Here is an 8,127-nt window from a genome sequence, read left to right as displayed (position 1 = left end):
CAACTCTCCCTACAAAATTTCTCCAACATTTCTCCACTCTAGAGGCTGCAGTTCCTTAAACACCAGCTAAAAGTTTCCACATATCACTTCTACAGCATCTCTCCATAGACTTCAACACACATTCATCTTTATCATGTTACTGCCTAACTTAAATCATTGATCAAAAGAGATGACAACTCCCTGCATCAGTATCCATCTGCACTAAAAACCGCTAGACACCTACTTCATACTAACTTCAACACAGCGTGAACCCAACGGATCAGTCCACAAAATTCCACCAATTGGTCACATTAGCGATTCTCAATATAGCCATGACACAATTACCTCTTTTACAGATGTTAATTACATGAAATACATGTATTTGAAATGCAAATACAAAATGCAAAATACCTTTTTTATTTTGCATTTTTCAGAAAGTATTTTCTATTCTATTTGAAATGTTTAAAATGTGTATATTTTCTTCTTGATTTTTTTATTTCATGCTTCGTACCTATCGTTCATTTAATGAGCCATTTGTTTGAACAAAATTAGTTCCACGACAGACGCAGATGGCGCGATAAGCGCCATAGGTAAACCTGTCTATTGAATATGAATATGTACCCAATTATTAGAATAGGCAGTAATACTTAAGTGCACATTATATTTACATTTACCATTGTTGTTTGTTTAATATAAAACGTATCGAAAACATCTGATAATACCTACTGATCTCAAAAGAGAGGAAAGGAGAGAGCGGGGTCACCATCGTATTTTTGTGAGATGACGAGTTTACAGAGGGGCAACTCTAAAGAATTCATTCATTGTGACAGTGACAACTATACCTCTATAAACAGTTACTATATCTATGGACTGCTTGAAAAACGGCTTTTTATTTCTGTCAGTAAGATTAGTATTGATAGTTTTTATCGGCCGTCGATAATTTCGATACTATCGTTGCACTAACGGTGTTTATGCAACACTACATTGTATGAGTAGTCAACTATTTGACAGTGGTGATTGTTTCCGAAATGATTTTGTTCTGTGTTTTTTTTTTTTTTTTTTTTGCAATTTACTCGATACGAATAAATGAAACGTAAGGAAAACAATATTGTTATTTTGTCCTTAAGTGAACATAAACTTGTTAAACATGATAACATTTCTAGTAATCTAAACTAAAATAAAATTCCACCGATATCGATGTTTTTTTGGTACATGTAAAATTTTATTCAAAATGTTCTACTTACACTAACTGGAGTACACAGCATTGCTGGGGAGGTTACATTTTATGGACTTCGTAATGTACAGTAAGAGTTTCTGAAGCACAGTGTTGTAGCACTCTCACGTATATCTGTCTACAGTTCATGCATGACAGGAAATCGCCTCTCCCCTAGTTCTTTTCGTGCCATGTCGACACAATTCAGAACATTTCAGTAGTAGGGTGATGGGGCTCAGACCCTAGTTTTGATTAAAAAAACTGATACGCAAATTAATTAAATTGATTAATTAATTACCCCACCCTCACCCCTACCTCCATACCACCCCGGATGAGATCATGTGTTTTCCTGAGCCTGCATGTGGTCAACCCCCCCTTCTGTCCCACCTATCCATTTGGCGGGAATTTCGAATTATCTGGTGAATTTCGAGTTTTCGCTGTATAATTCAATTATCAATTCAGAGGATGTAATGTTAACAGAAGTTGTTTCTTTAAATTGTTTATGAATTAGGAATAGATGGTACAAATTGACCATAAAATTCAGAGAATAGGAAAATATGTGAATTATACTCCACAGAGGACATAATTTGCGTTTTGTAGCCGCATGCTTTGAGGCGCCATGTCACAGATTGCGTGGCCCCTCCCGCCGGAGGTTTGAGTCCGCCCTCGGGCATGGATACGTGTGTTGTTCTTAGCATAAGTTTGTTTAAGTTAGTTTAAGTAGTGTTTAAGTCTAGGGACCGATGACCTCAGCAGTTTGGTCCTTAGGAACTGACACACATTTTCACATTTCTTTTGCATTTCGCAGGACAGGGGCACTCTTGCTTAACTTCCAATCACATCGTCTACTGTGATTGCAAAGACATTAAGACACTCCATGGTGTACTGAAGCGTGCGAGTGCACCAAGAAAGCAGAGTGCTGACCATAACTGCCTGCCTAGCACGGGTATTCGTAAGTGAATAGACCTTTTCGTGGCACAGGTCCCCTCCCTCCCTTCCCCTCTTCCCAGTAATGGTTTGTCTGTCGCCACCCCTTCCCTGCCGCCTGCTCCTTCTCCACGCCACACGCCCTGCATCAGGCTGCAGCTGCCTCGCATGACCTTGGTTGCTTAGTCCGTCCCCATTGGGCTGCATTCATGATAGCTGCCACAGTGGCCGTACCTCGTGTGACGTTATTGGACCTGCCTACTACCTTCTGCTCCTGCTCCATCGGCTGCTGCGCACCGCACACTCATAGTTCTCAAGTGAGGTGCATTAGTCGCATGGCAGCCTGAGATGAAAGAGCAGAGACACACCCTGTGCCATGCGCGCAACTTTGCGTGGTGTCTGCCAGTCCGCAGGGTGACCACATGCACTGACTTGCCTCCCTTGCCCACAACGTCAGCGCCCCACCCTTGGCTTCTATGCCACAGAGGGGTGGCAGCCAGCTGTCCAAGAGAGAAGTCAGCAGATGATTGTGATGTATGATGCCATTCCCAAGGTGCACAGTGGTGGGCATCTACCATGAACAATAAATTTTTTTTCGGAGGTTAGCGTCCTCCTCCCACAGCTGTGCTCTAATGACCAAAAACATATATTTCGAGCCGCGCGGGATTAGCCGAGCGGTCTCAGGCGCTACAGTCATGGACTGTGCGGTTGGTCCCGGCGGAGGTTCGAGTCCTCTCTCGGGCATGGGTGTGTGTGTTCGTCCTTAGGATAATTTAGGTTAAGTAGTGTGCAAGCTTAGGGACTGATGACCTTAGCAGTTAAGTCCCATAAGATTTCACACACACACACATATACTGTATTTCGAGGGATGGAGCTGGCACTGGGAGTGCCAGGCTATCTATTTCTCTCAGAATGAAAAAAGTGTGTTGCTATAAAGATACCAGATGTGTCCAATTTTCCAGCCACATACAGTCACTTGCCAGCAAACAAAGAATGTTTTCGGGAGGGCCTCTGTCTGTTTATGCCGGCCAGAGTGGCCGAGCGGTTCTAGGCGCTACAGTCTGGAACCGCGCGACCGCCACGGTCGCAGGTTCGAATCCTACCTCGGGCATGGATGTGTGCGATGTCCTTAGGTTAGTTAGGTTTAAGTAGTTCTAAGTTCTAGGGGACTGATGACCACAGCAGTTAAGTCCCATAGTGCTCTCAGAATTGTTTTCCCTCCAACAGCAGCCACCTGCACCAAGCCTGCTTCAGCTTGCTTGAAGAAATAAAAGAAGGCAAGGTTAACATCCTCCTCCCACGGCTGTACCCTAACAAACAATAACACGTATTTCGAGTGATGCAGCTGACGCCAGAATTGTGAAGCTATCTGTTTGCTTCAGAATGAACAAAGAGTGTTTTTCTAAAGCTAGCAGCTTATTGGTACTACAAATTGAATTATTACTGGTCCTCTACAAAATAGAGGGTGGAGTCTGAAGGTGTATAAAGCGCAACCTCCACCACAATCACCAACAATCTTGGACATTTCCTCGTTGTGTCGTGGGATTCTTACAATATGAAATGGCCTGCCAGTAGTGATGCCAGCGGCAGTGGTGATGGGGAACGGCCAAACCTGGGGCAAATGGCAAGAAAGTTTTTATAAAAAAATTGTGAGTTCAAATTGTTACAGTTATAAAATTTTGTACAAAAGCATTCAAATTTTTCGAGATCATGACACATTTTCGTAACAAGTCGTTATAAAAGTTCTTTTACTTGCTATTGCAGCATGCATTCTCTGACTGTTGGCCGAATTAGAACCTCAGCTGGAAGCTGGAAGTCTCCAGCAGGCCGAAGAGGCTGTGCTACCATCACGTAAGTACATTCCTAAATTCTGTGTGATAGTTTACATGTATTCAGATCGTAATAAGTGTTTATAAAATTTTTGGTCTCGCTGTTGCAGCGTTAGAACAGTAGCTGACGGACAATGAGGGGCCGCTGGAAGCTGAAATGTAACAAAAACGTAAGTACATTTCTGATATAGAGCATTAGACTTTTTTCATCATATAAAGCTGTGTGGGTCATATATTCTTCATTGTTGTAGGTGTTGCTATGGAGCAAGAGGAGGATCAGAATCTTGCAAGGGTATATGTCAAGAACGATGACCAGGATTCATCACTTTCATCTGATATGATTCTTTTTGTAGTTATGTATAATAAACATATCGCTGTAGGCAAATTCAGTACATATTTTTGTTGTTGTTGTTTCTTACAATCAATATCTTGTTGAAGATGACTTCTTTGAGATGGATCAGTGTCTTCACAACAACAACAATTCTGGTGAGTGTGAAATACCGAAGTGGGTGCATGAGATGGTGGTTGCTGAAAGGCAGTATCATCTTGCCCTTTTGGATGAGGAGGAGGAAACATTTCAAATCATTTGCTTTCCAGAGCATTCACACATGGTTGGCGCCGGTGGCGACACCTACAACGTTATGACATGAGGAAAGTTTCCAACCGATTTCTCATACACAAACATCAGTTGACAGGTGTTGCCTAGTGAAACGTTGTTGTGATGCCTCGTGTAAGGAGGAAAAATGCGTACCATCACGTTTCAGACTTTGATAAAAGTCGGATTGTAGCCTGTCGCTATTGCGGTTTATCGTATCGCGACATTGCTGCTCGCGTTGGTCGAGATCCTATGACTGTTATCAAAATATGGAATCAGTGGGTTCAGGAGGGTAATACGGAACGCCGTGCAGGATCTCAACAGCCTCGTATCACTAGCGGTCGAGATGACAGGCATCTTATCCGCGTGGCTGTAACGGATCGCGCAGCCACGTCTCGATCCCTGAATCAACAGATGAGGACGTTTGCAAGACAACAACCATCTGCACGAACAGTTCGACGACGTTTGCAGCAGCATGGACTATCAGCTCGGAGACCATGGCTGCGGTTACCATTGATGCTGCATCACAGACAGGAGCGCCTGCGATGGTGTACTCAACGACGAACCTGGGTGCACGAATGGCAAAACGTAATTTTTTCAGATGAATCCAGGTTCTGTTTAGAGCATCATGATGGTCGCATCCGTGTTTGGCGACATCGCGGTGAACGCACATTGTAAGCGTGTATTCGTCATCGCCATACTGGCGTATCACCCGGCGTGGTGGTATGGGGTGCAATTGGTTACACGTCTCGGTCACCTCTTGTTCGCACTGACGGCACTTTGAACAGTGGACGTTACATTTCAGATGTGTTATCACCCGTGGCTCTACCCTTCATTCGATCCCTTCGAAACCCTACATTTCAGCAGGACAACGCACGACCGCATGTTGCAGGTCTTTCTGGATACAAAAAATGTTCGACTGCTGGCCTGACTAACACATTCTCCAGATCTCTCACCAATTGATAACGTCTGGTCAATGGTGGCCTATCAACTGGCCCGTCACAATACACCAGTCACTACTCTTGATGAACTATGGTATCGTGTTGAAGCTGTACACGCCATCCAAGCTCTGTTTGACTCAATGCCCAGGCGTTTCAATGCCGTTATTACGGCCAGAGGTGGTTGCTCTGGGTACTGATTTCTCAGGATCTAGACACCCAAATTGCGTGAAAATGTAATCACATGTCAGTTCTAGTGTAATATATTTGTCCAATGAATACCCGTTTATCATCTACATTACTTCTTGGTGTGGCAATTTTAATGGCCAGTAGTGTACTTTTTTTACGTCGTAAATTTTGATTCGCTAAAATTAAAACTCTCCCTTTCTCCCCATTGGGTGTGGTTTGAGTGAGAGGAATTAGGGTTTTAAAAATGTTGACCCAACTACTAATTTTTTCTGCAGATTCAGATGAGGTTTGTTTGTTTCGTGGTCATGAGGCCCACCCTATGGGGTCAGCGCTGTACATAAGTTTTTCATTATTCGTATGTTATAGAGGTGCTTCTAACAGTGCCGCCACAACAGCCTGCTGTGGCACGTGCTCTTAGAGTAGTGGTTGCAGGGGTAGGTATCAAACATGCACCTGAGTGACATGCACTGTCATGCAAAAGCGTCGCTCATTGCCACGCCAGAGTCGACAGAAGCAGCTGCGGGTGCTGCAGTGCCGGCCTCTCCCACCATTGCATGCCCTCTGGTGTCTGTGGGTGGTTCAGTCAGAGCAACGATCTCCACCCGTCAGGCTGGAGATGATGATAGCTCCAACATACAGCACTATCCACGAGCATCCTTTCCACATACTTAATACTCCCACTGGAGCTCGCCACCGTCATCTCTTCCTACTACATCTCTGGCTTTTCTCTGTTACTGGCAGTGAAAGGTATATGTACCTCGGCACATACACCTGGCCAGTCAAGGCGCCTCTTCCCCAACGCCATCATCCACCAGGTAAAGGCAGTCGTCTCCTAGTTGTCGTCTTAATTAAAATGAACCTGTGGCTAGCGGTAATGCTCTATCCTATCCTGATAGTGAAGGACATCAGATTAGCGGCATCATGACCCCTCTAGAAGACTCAGAGGTTGGTAGGGCGTTTGAGGGGCGTATCTCATTCACTAGAAATGAGAATCACCCTGGAGGGAGGGGGTATCAAGACCCAGTCAGGTTTCTAGAACCATGCCTCCCGATGCTGAAGGCAGAGCTCCTCAAACCCCTACGTGATCTGAGATATGATGCCATTAAATGTAACACAGTATCTGCTGCGGGTTGACTCCCCACCCCTCAAAAAAAAAAAAAATAATAATAATAATAGCAGGGGGGTGCTGAGGAGAAAAGCCTGCACTACATCTGTGGTGATAATGGCATTATATATCGGTGTACATCAATCGGTGAGTGGCATAATGAATCAACCTTGGGCGCTACAATGTCCCAGTTTTCTGAGATGGAAGTAAGAGGGTCAGCTAAAGCACTTATCCAAATCCCACACCTTCCCATCCATGTACATGTCTGTGATTCGTTAAATGTAGGGTCCTGTTATATCAAACTGCCTGAGGATACTACGAACAAGCAAATTTCAGGCACAAAATCTCAGAATATAACTTCACGTTTATGGCCTGAAGAAGCAGAAAAGCAAGCCATATGAGCAGAACGAGCATACTGTAGTTGTACCACTTCATTTTTCGAAATATGATAGTGAGAATGATCTTCATGTAAACTTGTTCCTCTTCCCTGAAGCTGATAATCAGCATTACGTTTTGTTTAAAGACATGCCCTGCCTCCTTAACTCCCAACTCAGTAAACATAGGTGCAAACAGCACATTTCCTTCAGGTGTCCAGATACCTTTTCAGAAGGAGAGTATTTAAAAAGACATCTTAAGGTGTGTGTGTTGTTATGCCTACAGAAAAAAAACAAGTTCATTAAATTAAAGAATGCTCACCACCAGGAACGATGTCCATTTGTTGTGCACGTTGATTTCGAGTATCTCCTTGACCCTATCACTCGCTATAAAGGGAACCACTTAGCCTCATGTGCCACCTTGATGCAAAAGCACGTACTGTATGCGGCAGTGTATCAAAATGTATGCTCATGATTCAACTCTTAACCCCCATGAGTTTTATATCGGGGATAATCCTACGGTTTATTTGCACAGTGAGTTTGAAAAACTGTCATGCAATGTTCATAGGCTTTATAGTACCAACATCTCCATGACCAAATTGAAGGAGGATAAAAATTATGCAATGATGCAGTTAACTGTCATATTTGTGGGCTGCCATTAGATAGGAAAGCTGAATTTCTATTTAGAGATCATTGTCATCTTACAGGGAAGTTCCGCAGTGCAGCACACAACGAATAAAATTTGAAGTATCAGTTACCAAGGCACACACCCGTTTTCTTCCATAATTTAAGTGGGTATGGCGCTCACTTTCTTGTTGAGCAATCGGTTAGTTTCGGCTGAGAGTGTTGAGAAATATAAATCGTTCTCCAGACGAATGACTCGATAAATTACACTCTGCTTTCTTGACACCCTACATTGTATTCAGAAACTCGTTGAAACTCTACCTCGGGAGGATATGCGTGTCATCCGACCTACAT

Source organism: Schistocerca americana, chromosome X (genome assembly GCF_021461395.2).
Source record: "Schistocerca americana isolate TAMUIC-IGC-003095 chromosome X, iqSchAmer2.1, whole genome shotgun sequence".
Taxonomy (NCBI): domain Eukaryota; kingdom Metazoa; phylum Arthropoda; class Insecta; order Orthoptera; family Acrididae; genus Schistocerca; species Schistocerca americana.
This window is presented reverse-complemented; position numbering follows the sequence as displayed.